Source organism: Protopterus annectens, chromosome 6.part0 (genome assembly GCF_019279795.1).
Source record: "Protopterus annectens isolate FY-2018-M chromosome 6.part0, PAN1.0, whole genome shotgun sequence".
Lineage (NCBI taxonomy): Eukaryota > Metazoa > Chordata > Ceratodontiformes > Protopteridae > Protopterus > Protopterus annectens.
Genome location: NC_056737.1, coordinates 328,876,583 through 328,890,812, shown reverse-complemented (window position 1 = coordinate 328,890,812; position 14,230 = coordinate 328,876,583). Strand labels below are relative to the sequence as shown.

The 14,230-nt window shown below is 40.9% G+C and overlaps 1 protein-coding gene across 1 annotated transcript in view; it reads right to left on the bottom strand.

Moving 5' to 3' along the window:
• The window catches only part of LOC122804301 (prostaglandin reductase 2-like), a 332,343-nt gene extending 319,855 nt beyond the window's left edge, over positions 1–12,488 (bottom strand). Inside the window, exon 1 of the mRNA XM_044074091.1 lies at positions 12,384–12,488. The gene's annotated coding sequence lies outside the window, so the exon portion shown is untranslated. The remainder of the gene's footprint in view (positions 1–12,383) is intronic.
• Between the last annotated feature and the right edge of the window lie 1,742 nt (positions 12,489–14,230).

Here is a 14,230-nt window from a genome sequence, read left to right as displayed (position 1 = left end):
TCAGTAGATATTGTTAGCTTCAGTAACTCTTCGACAAAGTTGGCCAGGTTAAGTAGGCAGAACTTGCCTTTTACAAATCCAAACTGAGTTGGGTCTAGTGTTTGTAGTTTAATTCCATAATTTCCATTACCATATAGATGAAACTAACCAGGCTTGTGGGTCTAATTACTTTGGTCTTTTGAAGACACACCTTTGTGCAAAGAAATGACTGTTGCCTTATTAAGTTTAATGCTGTTGACCGCCAAAAAAAAAAAAGCAGTAACTAGAAAATGGAAATCAAAATCTAAACTAACTGTATTTGAAGAATTGAATGTTATAAAAAAGAGATTAACTAGAATTGGGATCTGTAGAAGACAAAGTGCAAAGTACAAATACATATTTGGAATTTGTGAGAACAATGCATGCACGATAATGTTCAGGAGGAGAGGTGAGGTTTTAAGGATGGCAGGCACTGATCTATTTATGTAATGTTGGACTAAATGAGAGTTGTTGCAAAGAAACAAAACATAAATTTAATATATAATGTACATAAATTAAAAACATTAGCATGGTTTGATTTCATTTCTATTAATTTTTGTTTGCCTGTGAATGAAGTGAAGATTTAATAAATACACATACTATAATATATATACACACATATGCATACACACACACACACACACACACACACACACACACACACACACACACACACACACACACACACACACACACACACACACACACACACACACACACACACACACACACACACACACACACACACACACGTAAGAACGAGTGTTATGCATTAAATCCTTTTAGGAAGGATGAGTTAGCATTGCCCTGAAACCATGTTCTAACTATGTTACAGATGTCAATTTTTTCAAGGATCATAAAGTCTTCTATGCATTACATAGCTACCTAGCAGCTGATGGACTGGTGTTCCTTGCTGCTTTGGCAACCCCCAACTGTGGTCTATATAGGGCCTTAATGGCAACATGTGTGCAGTCTATCACACCATGTTCCTCAGGAAAATGTGCCATTTTGTACTCAGCACTCATGGTTTAGGCTCTCTCCTGAGGCAAAGCAGGCAGATAAATATATTGATCCACCCTTTCCAATAGTATGTCAAGGAACTTCTGAAGTGTACTCAAGGCAGAAGCCTGAAAAACACCAAGTGTACCCCCAATTTGTCTCTAGAAGATCACCGTGGCAAGTATGAAGACCACTCGTCTCCCACAGTACTTCTCTGTGGGCTATACAAATTCACTAAACCCCATACTGTACTCCTGACCACGCTAAGGCTATTAAGAATTTCTTTTTCAGCAAAATTAAAATGATGCATTCTTTGTTTATATCTGCACCTTCATGGCCAGCAAGTGCCAATGGTCATCTACTCCACAGGCAACATAGAAAATCAGAAAAGTACCAGAAGTCAGTCAGAATACTATCACCACAGAACTCATCCATTCCACAGCCAACATTGAAAGTCAGAGAAGTACCTTCAGTGAAATCGGTCAGACAACTACCATCACAGTAGTCATCTACTGTGCAGGCAACATAGACAGTTTGAGAAGTACTGTCAGAGAAGTCAGAGTACTTCCATCACATACCTAATCTTCTCCACAGGCAACATAGAATGTCAGAGAAATATTGTAGGCAAAATCATTTGTGGCAGTTTGGTCTGCATGAAGCGTCCAACTGAAATCGGTGACACTAATTGTTCAATGAAGGATATTAGTGAGTAAATCACATGCACCAGTATTACAGACAAGTATAAAGTTATCATACACCATTGCAAACCACACACTTTCTTCCTGTTCACAGAAAAGTGAAGAGAATCTGAAAGTTCCCTATGACAATGTCAGCACTTATTGGTGGACCAGCTGAATTTTGTGGTATATTAAGTCAAAGAGGATGGCCACTATGGTTAGAGTATACGTTGTTTTCAACACCAGCAAAAACAAAAGAACACAGATGCATGCACATCCACCTTTTGGGGGGAAAATGGCTTTATATTTGCTGTAGGTGATTGAAATGCTAAAGTTGTTATAAAAATACAATTAGAGTACCAGGCAGCTTTGACATTAAATTATAAAATGAAGTGGACATAACACTGTTAATGTAGCTTTGACATTAAATTATAAAATGAAGTGGACATAACACTGTTAATGTAGCTTTGGCATTAAATTATAAAGTGAAGTGGACAGAACACTGTTAATGTTGGGATGTATAAATGAGCAATACAAAGAACTGGAAGAAGACAATAAAATGTGAGCAATAAGGAGATGTGCTCAAGAAGATGAATTCTACTAAGGGAAACTTCCAGGTGAAAATGGGCATGACAAAAGACAAAAATAGGAGAAAACCCGACAGAAACAGAAGAGAAAAGATCACAGAATTCAGTCATAGTTCCACCACAGAAGTCAGTTGTTCCACAGACAACATATTAAGTTAACAAGAAGGGCACCAACATCACTGACACATACGATGATGTGTTCTCTAACTAGAACCAAACATGGAGCATTGTTAACAAGGCTGAACCACCAGCAGAAATATTTAAAATCCTGAAAAATGATAATGTAACACTGCTATATTTAAGTTGCTAGCAAATGTGGAAAACAGGACAGTAGCCATTGTACTGAAAAATGTCAGTGTATATTCCAGTCCCAAAAATGGGCATTGCTACAGACTGTTCCAATTATTGAAAGTACTACATTCCCCAAATCAGTCATTGCTGAAGCTGGGGTTACTGCAATCCAAGTTCAGTGCAAATAAGACATGACAGAAGTTCACTGTCAAAGTCGTGTTGGAAGAGAAAATTATTCAGATTCAGAGTACCATGAACTTGGAAAACATGGAAGTAAAATAAAACAATTTCAAGTTTCAATGGACTTTGACTTGAGAAAGAAGACAACCAACACTGTCATTTCTGAACTCCTGGAGACAAACATTGTCTCCCCCTCACACACCCATTCTAGAACTTGCTGAAAGGAGAGAAAAGGTATAGTAGGACTTTTGTTATTAAAAGACCTCTAAAAGAAAATGAATGTGCTTTAAACCACTGAAAGAACAGTAAACTATCCAGAAACGTTATGGTCTGCTTAGGAAATCTTTGGTGCATCAATTAAATGAAGCTTTTACTAATTTATCCAAACCTTTGTACTTGTGGTTTACATTTTATGTTGCATAACAATAAAGTAGATTTGACTTACAATCCTTTCTAAAATGCTGCAGTGGTTACAATACTTTTTATACACTGCACATGACTAAACTGAGTATTTGCTTTTTGTGATTTTTTCATAACATCTACTTCCTTACTTGCTGTGTTACATTTACTTAACTGAACTTCACTGTTTCCACATAAATCTCTTAATTTTAAATCTTTCACTGTGGCTAATTTCATCTGCAGTGGGACTCTTTCCTAGTTTATAACAATGCATATGGCCATTGTGCCATGGAAGGAGACTGTGAATTGGCATGGGCAACCAATCAACTCTTCCAGGCATGCTTTGAAAACACTTGTACTGTCTGTACAAGTGCTGTGTGCTATGCAGGAATTACTTGTTTCTGCTACCATATCCACAGCAAAATCATGTGCAACTGAATGTATACTGCCGACTTTCCACACATAATGTCAGAGCTTCTTAAGGTGATTTTTCCACAGCCACGAAACCCAGTGTCCCTCTTTCCCACTCCCACCCCAATAGTTAACTAACCAGACTGCCCCCCCCCCTTGCAAATTCCTGGATCTGCTACTGTTTAAATTCCCCTGTATAAGCATAAAGCATGTTGACAGTGCATATAAATTAACAAAAGGTACATAATTATAATAATTATAATACATATTATAATAATTATAATAATTATAATGCATACATAATAATCCATATTGCAAACTAAACAAGGATATACATTTTGAGCCTCAAGAGCAGGGTCAGTCCACCCAGGCATTCTACTTGTATGTTTTATGAGAGTGAAGCTATTACATTAGCAGTATTTCTTAGTAGTTCTCAGCTTGCTAATAAAACTGACTGTTGTAGCCTTGTGCCCCCCCCCCCCGATAGTACAGTAATCCTAACTGTCCAATAGACAGTATAGATTTAATTCACATCCCTGTGACTAAATTAAATTAATCATCAAGCAGCCCTCTCAGTTCTTTCTGCCTTAGTTTGTATCACTTGGAGGATCACCTGTTTATTTGCATCTCTATCATTGCTAATGTATCTCCCTACTATAATCTGTGCACAAACTGGTTACTAATCAGCAAGTCAATGTAAAGACACACTCCCAACCTTAATAAACTTTGCTGTCTCTTCTCTCCTTCACTTTACAGGTAGTTTGAATTATTACTTACCCTCTCTGAGGCCTTCACTGATTTCCACTGATTGTCTCTCTGGTTTCTTTGCATTCCACCTGGTTTACACCCCTGGTGCTATCTCCCTCCCCCAATAGAAAGTCTATATTAGAATCCTGCTGAGCATGGAGCCATCTTTAAATTTCTAGTCTCCCACCAGGACACAAGTGCTCTTCAGCAATTACATTCTTCTAGCCGGTAAGCCATTAGACCTCAGGAATTTGTTTTAAAAGTGTTCAGAGCACCCCAGCACTACCAGGTTATACCTCATACCATGCTTTTCGGCCCCAAAACTTGGACCGAACCACAAAAGGAGGGGGAGTATCGATATTCATCAAAGATACCCACACCTCCAGGTTGGTGACAAAGCACGAAGCATCAGAGACTATCCATGTGCAACTAACAGTGGGTAAAACTGCCTTCCAGTTTATAGCCTACTACAGACCACCCTCCCAAACCCAGGAACCCCACTCGGCCTTTCTGAGAACACTGGAAAATATGAAGGTCTCCCCAAACACCATTATATTGGGCGACTTCAACTACCCAAACATAGACTGGGAGCATTACTCTAGCTCCAACACCCTAGCCCAAAGGTTCCTAGAATTTATAAACTCAAATGCTATGGAACAACTTGTTACCACTCCCACAAGAGGGGAAAACATACTGGACCTGATCATCACCAACATGGGGACTCTATGCTCCAGACCAGGAGTGTATCCTCACTGGTAAGATCAGACCATAAACTAATCTCACTGGATATTCACATCCCGACCCCACCCCCTGCCCAGAAAACCACAGTGAAAAACTTCTCTAAAGCAAATTTCACACTCCTCAAAACCGAGGTGGAATCCTTCAAAGCCCCCGGGCCTGTGGAAAATATGGCCCAGACCACAGAATCCTTTATAAACGCATTCTATGAACACCTTCAGGAATGCATGGATCATGCGATCCCAAATAAAACCAAGACCCAATCCTCCAAAGGCAGACATCCTGTCTGGTGGACCCCAGCCATAAACAAACTATACAATAGAAGGAGGAAGCTACTAAATGATTGAGCAAAATCCCAAAAGGGGAAGGCATCACTGATCAGTATTAGCAAAAAACTACGGGCACTCATAAAATTGTCTAAGGCCAGCTTCGAGAGAAAAATTGCACAAGATACTAAGGATAATCACAAGGCTTTCTTTAGTTATGTTAGGAACCTGGGTGGTAATTCCCAGATATGCTCAGAATTAGTCCAAAATGACAAAAAATACACTGAACCCACAGACATTGCAAACATCCTAGCTGACAGGTTCAGCGCAAACTTCTCCCCCCCCACCAAAAGGGCAAATATCTATCCCAGCAGAGTGCTGCCCCCCTGACATCTCAGAAGTTCAGGTAAGAGCCGCCCTCTCCAAAGCAAAAAACACAGCATCAATGGGACCAGACGGTGTCCCGGGCTGCATCCTACATGAACTCCAAGAAGAGCTAAACCCAAACATAAAACTACTGTTCAATCTCAGCCTTACTACAGGATATGTGCATAAAGTGTGGCATACAGCAACAGTGGTCCCTCTCCATAAAGGTGGTGCCTCAATGGATCCTGGAAACTATCGCCCCATAAGCCTGACTAGCTTGGTCTGCAAAGCTATGGAAAGGATCATCATGGACCTCATAAATAAAGATATTGGGGACCTACAGACACTGGATCCTACCCAGTTCGGCTTTGTTAAGGGCAGATCCTGCCTCTTAAACCTGGTTGATTTCTTTGAAACAGTCACCAAGGCCATTGACGAGGGGAAGGTGGTCCACACAGCCTACCTGGACCTCGCAAAAGCCTTCGATACAATACCCTACTCGGGCATTATAGATAAGCTCACCAGCTTAAATATAAACCCCTATGTCACTAGATGGATTGCAAACTGGCTCAAGGACAGAACCCACATGGTTAGAATTGCTGGAGCCATGTCAGACTCCAAACCAGTTACAAGTGGTGTCCCACAAGGCTCAGTCCTGGGACCTCTCTTGTTCGGTATATATTTCCCAGAGGTACAGGCCAACATGGAAGGACTGTGGCTGACCAAGTTCGCATATGACTGCAAACTGGGCGCCATAATCGACTCTCCAGCCGACACAAGCATCCTCCAAAAGGGCCTCATAGAAACAGACAACTGGTGCCAGAGCCATGGCCTCAAGCTAAATGCCAAAAAGTGTATAGTCATCCCCTTTGGCAAAAACAAAGTGCCCACAAATTACCACATAGGTGGTAATCCATTAAGTACAGAAGAAGTAATTAGGGACCTGGGGACCCAAGTTGATAGCAATCTCTCATTTGACAACCACGTGGCCAAAGTGGTTAGAAAAACATTTTATATAGCCCACCTAATCATGAAGGGATTCACATCTAGATCAGGGGAGGTCATCGTGCCTCTTTACTCATCCCTCATCAGGCCCATAATTGAGTACAATGCCCCTTTTGGGATGTACCTTACCAGACACCTGCAGCAACTGGAAAGACCCCAAAAGTACCTCACCAAGAGGATCAAAGGGCTCAAACAGATGTCATATGCTGCCCGGTTAAAGAAACTCCAGCTCTACTCAGTGGCATACCGCCTGTTCAGAGGCGATCTGTGCCTGACGATAAAGCCATGTCCAACCCGGAATTAATGGACATGCTGCACCTCAGAAAATCCAAATCCCATCGAGCTACGCGAGACTTGAACCTCAGCACTGAAATAAATAGGACATGCTGGAGGGACAGATTCATAACCCAGAGGCTCCCTTCACTCTGGAATAAAATCCCAGTCCAGGTTAGGCAGAGTCCCTCATTGACTCTCTTCAAGAGGAATCTTGATGAGTGGATGGGAGATCGTAGGTTTACCCCGGGTATCACTTCTGTGTCACTGTTAGACAGAGGCACAGTATACTAACCTCGAAAAAGGGCATAGCAAAATAAATTTAAAATGGGTGGCGAAAGCCAAACACATTCTGGCTAGGCTTATAAATGCCCTAGGGCAGATAGCCTAGTATGAACCTATGAACCTATAAAGTAATACCTACTTTTTTCTCTTGCCTTGGTTGGCTCTGGCTCTGCCCCGCTCCGTTCACCCTCGCTAACGCTCGGGCTCTCTCCGCTCCCCTGCCCTGCCCCCTATTCCCTCCCGCCCCCACTACCTCCACATTTATAGTAATCATAGCCACAGCTCACCCTCACATCACCTCCACCAATCACAGCTCCTCAAGTCATATCACATTAAACCACACCAACTTGCTCCACACAAAATACTCCCAATCACTCTCATTCCCACTAGGCATTTTTTGCATCACCCACACTACTTCCCAATCCACATATAGTGCAACCCTATAATTCCTATTCAGAACCCCACCTAGAAACAACATAAACTTTATAACCATGACTATCACACAACTAAATCTAGTCTGTCTTCTCATAATTCTTTACAACACCACAAGTTATCACTCTAGCAATATCCCTAAACTTAGTAGCACAACACTGCATTATGCACTCTCATACACAGACACCACACATTATAATAATATCTGCCCACACTTATTCAAGAACTACATAACAGACCAATTCAGAACTAAACACATATGCTCTTATTCCTACTCCAAAAAAACACAATGCTTTCTCACACTCCTCACCAAACTCCAACATCTGTATAACCATTTTAACTCCAGGCTCACCATAAGTGGGGATATCCACCCCAACCCAGGCCCAAATCCATCCTGTCCAACACAAACTGCTCCAACACAAATGTCAGAACATAACACCCCCACTTTCTTCATCCCTGGGCAAATCAACAACAGCAGCAAAACCAACCATCTTTTAATGCTAAATATTAATATTAGAAGTATCAAAATAAAATACCTGAACTCCAGGCCACAATAGCACACTACTCCCCAGACATAGTTGCTTTAACAGAAACCTGGCTAAATAAAAACATAGCTAACTCAGAAGTTCTCCTACCGGCTACAATATCATTAGACAAGACAGACCACTTCGTAAAGGGGGTGGAACTGCCTTACTCTACAAGTCCAACTTAACTGTCCATCAATTACCAAACTCCTACCCTCCCCCAATAATTGGGACATACTTATCTCACAACTTCAACTTCACCCTAAAAAGGTCATCACCATAATTGTGATCTATATTCCACCTGGTAATACACCTGCTAGCCTTGAAGACTTCTTATCCTGGTGTTCTTCCACATACTCACAAGAAACCCTTATTCTGGGGGACTTCAACCTAAATTGGTTCACCTGTATATCAGAACCACCAAGTAATCTAATAAATCTTCATGGCTTCCAGCAGCTAGTCCAAATTCCAACTAGGTGTGATAAAAAATCTAAAAGGGAATCCATCCTTGACTGAGTCCTAACTAGCAACCCCACATTGTACCCTCACACAGGCAGTCTCCCAGACACCTTAAGTGACCACAACATAATATACTTTATACGTAGTAGAACAAGCACATGCAAAACCACTAACTATATATCCACTAGAAACACAAAAAAATTCTCTCCTGAGGTCCTCAACACTTTACTGTGTAACTGTGACTGGATCCCCCTAAAAACCCTCCCACTTGACCAGGCTGTAGCATATTTCAACAAAACATTTCTACAACATCTAGACACTGTCGCCTCCATTGCGCAAAATCAAGGTTAGAACCTCTACAAACCCCTGGCTCAGTAAAGAAACCAAACAAATCCTCAAGTCCAGAGACACTGCCTGGCGTTAGTATCAAAAAAACAAAGAAACACAAAGCCTAACTAAGTACCACGAACTGCGCAACTGCAAAAAAATGCATTAGGCTGGACAAAAATCCTACTACACAACATTACAAACTAAATACCAACACAACCCAAAAATTTTGGAAAAATGTAAACCAGCTACTAAAATCCACCCAAAAGGCTACCCCAAACCAACCACCCCTGACACTAAAGTTCCCATCGAAACACAATTCAACTCCCACTTTGTGAACTCAATTCTATCCTTAGTATCACAGGACAGTTCCTTCCTCACTATCCCCCAACACAAATAACACTAATACAAGCTTTACCCTCAAAACAGTTTCCACCACTTCAATCAAAAGCATGCTCTCCAAACTAAAAACCTCATCAACAGCAGCCTTCCTACTCCCCAGCTATTTCTTGAAACTCACAGCAGATGCTATTGCTATCCCAGTCTCCACTCTCATAAACAGATCAATTGTTGAAAACTATGTGCCCAAACTCTGGAAAATATCCTATGTTACACCCATACATAAAGGTGGGACCTCCACTGAACTTAATAACTACAGACCCATTGCTTTACTCTCCCCCCTGGCCAAAATCCTAGAAAAATGCATCCATACCCAGATGCTAAACTATCTCCTAGACTGCAACATCCTGTCACCTACTCAGCATGGTTTCAGACCTGCCCATAGTGCCACTACAGCTCTCCTCTGCTTCACAGACATAGTAAACCGTCTCAAAAATGAAGGCCTGCAAGTGTCAACTCTTTTTTTGGATATGTCCAAAGCATTTGACACAGTCTCACACCAAATCCTGCTAAACAAACTAAACCAATATCATCTATCTAATTCCACTCTTACCTGGTTCCAAAGCTACTTAACTGACAGGTACCAAGCTGTGAAATGGGAAAATTCTCTCTCTCCTCAGCTGCCCATAGCTATAGGAGTCCCACAGGGTTCTATCTTAGGACCACTACTATTCACAGTCTTCACAAATGACCTCCACACCTCCACACAGCATGCATCTATAATTCAGTATGCAGATGACACTACCTTAATCTGTGCTGCACAAAACATTCCCACCCTCCTGCAAACAACTCAACTAGCATTCTCTGATGTTGAAAACTACCTTACCAAAGCCCAACTTATCCTCAATCCAAAGAAAACAGCTTATGATTATAACCAGTTCTAACAAAAACACTAACAGTCAATTCACTATCTACTCCACAAATGCTACTCCAATTGCTCCAGTGGCACAGGCTAAGCTATTGGGAATAAACATAGACTCCCACCTAAAATTTGATAGTCATCTGAACTTAACTATTAAAAAAGTACATGCCAAACTGGGGTCACTCTACCGTATCAAACCATTTCTTACCAACAACACAAGATCAGCCATTGCTCGCTCCCAACTTCTATCCACCCTACTCTATGCATCTCCCATTCTGACTAATCTCAACAAAACTGAACTAAGCAAAATGGAAGCTTGCTATAACAGAATTGCCCGCTTTGCTGCAAATTGCTCATATAGAACTCATCACTGTACTGCTTTGAGACAGCTCCACTGGCTTGAACTGCCCAACCTCCTAACCTACAATCAGCTCTGCCTCTGTCATTCTATCTATTACCTCCCCAATAAGTGTCCTGCCCTCAAAAACATAGTACAACATCACTCAGCCAAAAGGCCTCTTAGATCAATCAAGCAAACTACTACTAGAAGTCACCAACAGCTACAATAGCTTTGGAGTCACACTATATAGTAGTTCGGTGGCTAAATAATGGAACTCTGTCCCTACTAGCATTCAAAACACATCATCCAAAGCCTCCTTTAAAGACTTCATCAGGCAACATCTCAAGCAAAGTTGGCAGTGCCATGATTGCTCCCCAGGCTAGTGAAAGCGGATAACATATACATACTAAATCTAGAGCAATTGATAATAGTTTTTCAATCTTACTCACAAACACTGGCTAATCTACAATGTATGTACTGTACCTGTGTACTACGTATGTATTCTACCTACGTTCCAAAGTTCAGCCGTACACCACAAATCTATTACTTACCTTTATTTTTAAAATTAATATTTTTTTGATTGTTCTCTCCACTGTAACTGTTTGTGCCGCATACCACTGTAAAAACATGTCTCTTGTAATTTGTGTGTATACTGATCATGTCTAAATAACTAAATATGTCTGTAATTTTTCTTTGTGGAGCTTTTCTCCCCGGGCCTCTGCTGAAAAAGGGCCTTTTCGGCTCAGTCAGACACCCCCAGTTAACAAATGTAAAATAAAATAAAAATAAAATAATTAATTTGGAAGAGACAGTAAGTGAATTTGTGTTAAACTGGATGGAATTTTAAATGGATTCCTGTAACATGCAAAGGTACACATCAAAAAGAACACCACTTTAATCTGTTATCAGTCTTCCAAAGACACATGCACACATGGGTCTACTTCATATGACCTAAATTTCATTTGACTGAAATTCATTTGACTGAGACCAAAACACTGAAATTTCAAAAGACTGAAAACTCATTTGACTGAAACTCATAACACTGACACATTAAAGTTAAAGGTATATGCCCTTTTCCCCACTGTAGTGCGATCCTGGAGTTAGTAAATATAGTTAGGGGGTGGGGGGAACAGCCCCCCCCCCACATTCAGGGGTGTGGGGGTTTAGGTAAATATTGTTTTCTGCAAAGAGTTATTCATTGCAGTTATAAATATCCATGTGTATGGTTTAAAATGTGTAAAGTATGTGGGGGGCTTTGGCCCCAACACCCCCCTAACTATATATATTAACTCCAGGATCGCACTACAGTGGGGAAAAGGGCATATACCTTTTACTTTAATGTGTCAGTATTCTGAGTTTCAGTCAAATGAGTTTTCAATCTTTTGAACTTTCAGTGTTTTGGTCTCAGTCAAATGAATTTCATTCAAATGAAATTTAGCTCATAAGAAGTAGACCTGCACACATACATGTGCTCTGACATGGTGCTTATGTAACTCAGCCACCCTTAATGACACCAACTGACAGCTGTTCAAAAATAAAAGTCACACTTTGACCTTTTCAGTAATATGAGCATTTTATTCCTAAAGTTTTTTTTTGCCTCAAAAACACTGCTGATAATGTTCTGTAACTGCAATTAGGCAAACTCCTCAAAAACAAAATCATTCCTTCTTCCCTATTTCTTTTCTTCCTTTAGATTAAACAACTAGTTATGAATCATTTGCTACACACATGGATCATTTCCACAACTGACATGCTAGCTGCTAATACACATAACAGATTATCCAAACTTAACACTTACAAGACACTTTACTGCATACACGCCCACTTTCTCTTTGGTGTGTGACTGTCTTGAACAACTTTCTTTGACAAAACGTTTCTTTTTTCAAGTGTCCTTTGCCACGTGCCACTTCAAAAACCTTCCCTTCCTTGATTTTGTGTTCTGCACTGAAATTTCTCCCTCTGGTGGTAATCTCCATAATTACCTCAGGCCATTCTAATCAGGACACTACTTCTAAATAACAATTATGCTGTTAGTAGTGTGCCCATATCTCTCAATTGCTGAGAATTAAAAATCATGTTACTAGACTAGCCTTTAAATGTCAGCAGAGTGTCTAATACAGAATTCTTTTTTCAGTTTGCAAAACAGAATGTTTTCATATGATAGACAACACATAGTAATAAAAAACACCACACAGATTTAGTTTAGTATAGTTAATAATGCCTGCTGCTTTAAACATCCTTAGAAAGTTTTTAATTGATATGAAATGACAGAATTTGCACTACCAACTCACAACGTGTGGAGACTGAATGAATGAAAATCTGGATTTACATACACTAAAACTAAATCCGGGTTTGCCATTTCTCAGAATATTGTCTTTTCTTTGCGGTATGACGATTTCAGTTCATACTTAGATCAGGAGAGCCCACCACCTGCAAAAAACAAGTTTAAAGGGGAAGAGCAAGGATCAATATTAGCTCTTCTCCTGTTTTTTTTTTCTCTTTTTATCCATTTCAGAAATTATTCAGACTGATGGCATAATTGTTAAGGTATTTGCCTCCCATATACAAGGTTTGAGCCTGACCTCCTGCCAATGCCTGTTTGGAGTTTGCATTTTCTGTCTGTGTCTCAGTGGTGTTCCTTCCACCTCCAAAAAACATGTGAGTGTTTCCATCTCAAACTCACCCAGGATTAGAGCTGTGGGCAGGGCAGCAGGACAGACTCAGATGATGTCCTCTAGGGGGATGAGTTGTACAGACCAACTGTGTTGAACATCTACTGTGGTGCACAGTATCCTCAAGACAGAAGAACATGGGTCACAGACTGAGTGCCATGGCAGGGTTAGCCACTCAATGGTGTAAAATGATTTGGTCATGTTGACTAATGTTGCCAAAATGGGCATGGGGTATTTACCAGTGATAAGTGGGTTGAGGACCTGTCCTACTCTGACTTACATCAGAGACCCATGCTAACAGTAGAAGGGGGATGTGTGCCCCTATTGGTCATTGTGTGCCCACCATAAAACCCAGCAGCCCTGGGTCAATAAGTTATTGGCCGGCCGATGTCCAGTTGTCCAGCTTGGGTTACCTGGGATAGCTCTGTTGAGAGAAATCTGGATGTAAAACCAATTAGCCTGCCAAACATGAACTGAGAATTGCTGTACTCAGTGTAGGTTCACTGGCAGGATGAAGCTTGGAAGCGGATGATATGATGGTAGGGAGGAGGCTGGACATCCTATGTATCCAGGAGACAAGATGGAAGGGTAGTGCAGCAAAGCCTCTTGGCTTGGGATCCAGAAGGCAGTGAGAGATGTCATCAGAATTAATGACAGACTCACGGCAATTAGACTGTAGTCTAATAATAGGGCAGTATTTATAATCTCAGTCTATGCCCCACAAGTGCATTCAGTCAGCAGTTGCAGGACCTACTAGATAAAGCAGGACAGCATGAATTTGGTGTTAATGTTGATAATGGGTGACCAGAATGCACACATTTGGACAGACAGAACAGGATATGAGGACTGCCTGGGCCACATGGGTGGGGAAACAGGAATAAAGAAGGAGAAGCCATTCTAGGCTTCTGTCTGGAAAATGGCTTGATGGTGACCTACATATGGATCAGAAAGACAGACAGTCACAAGATCATAT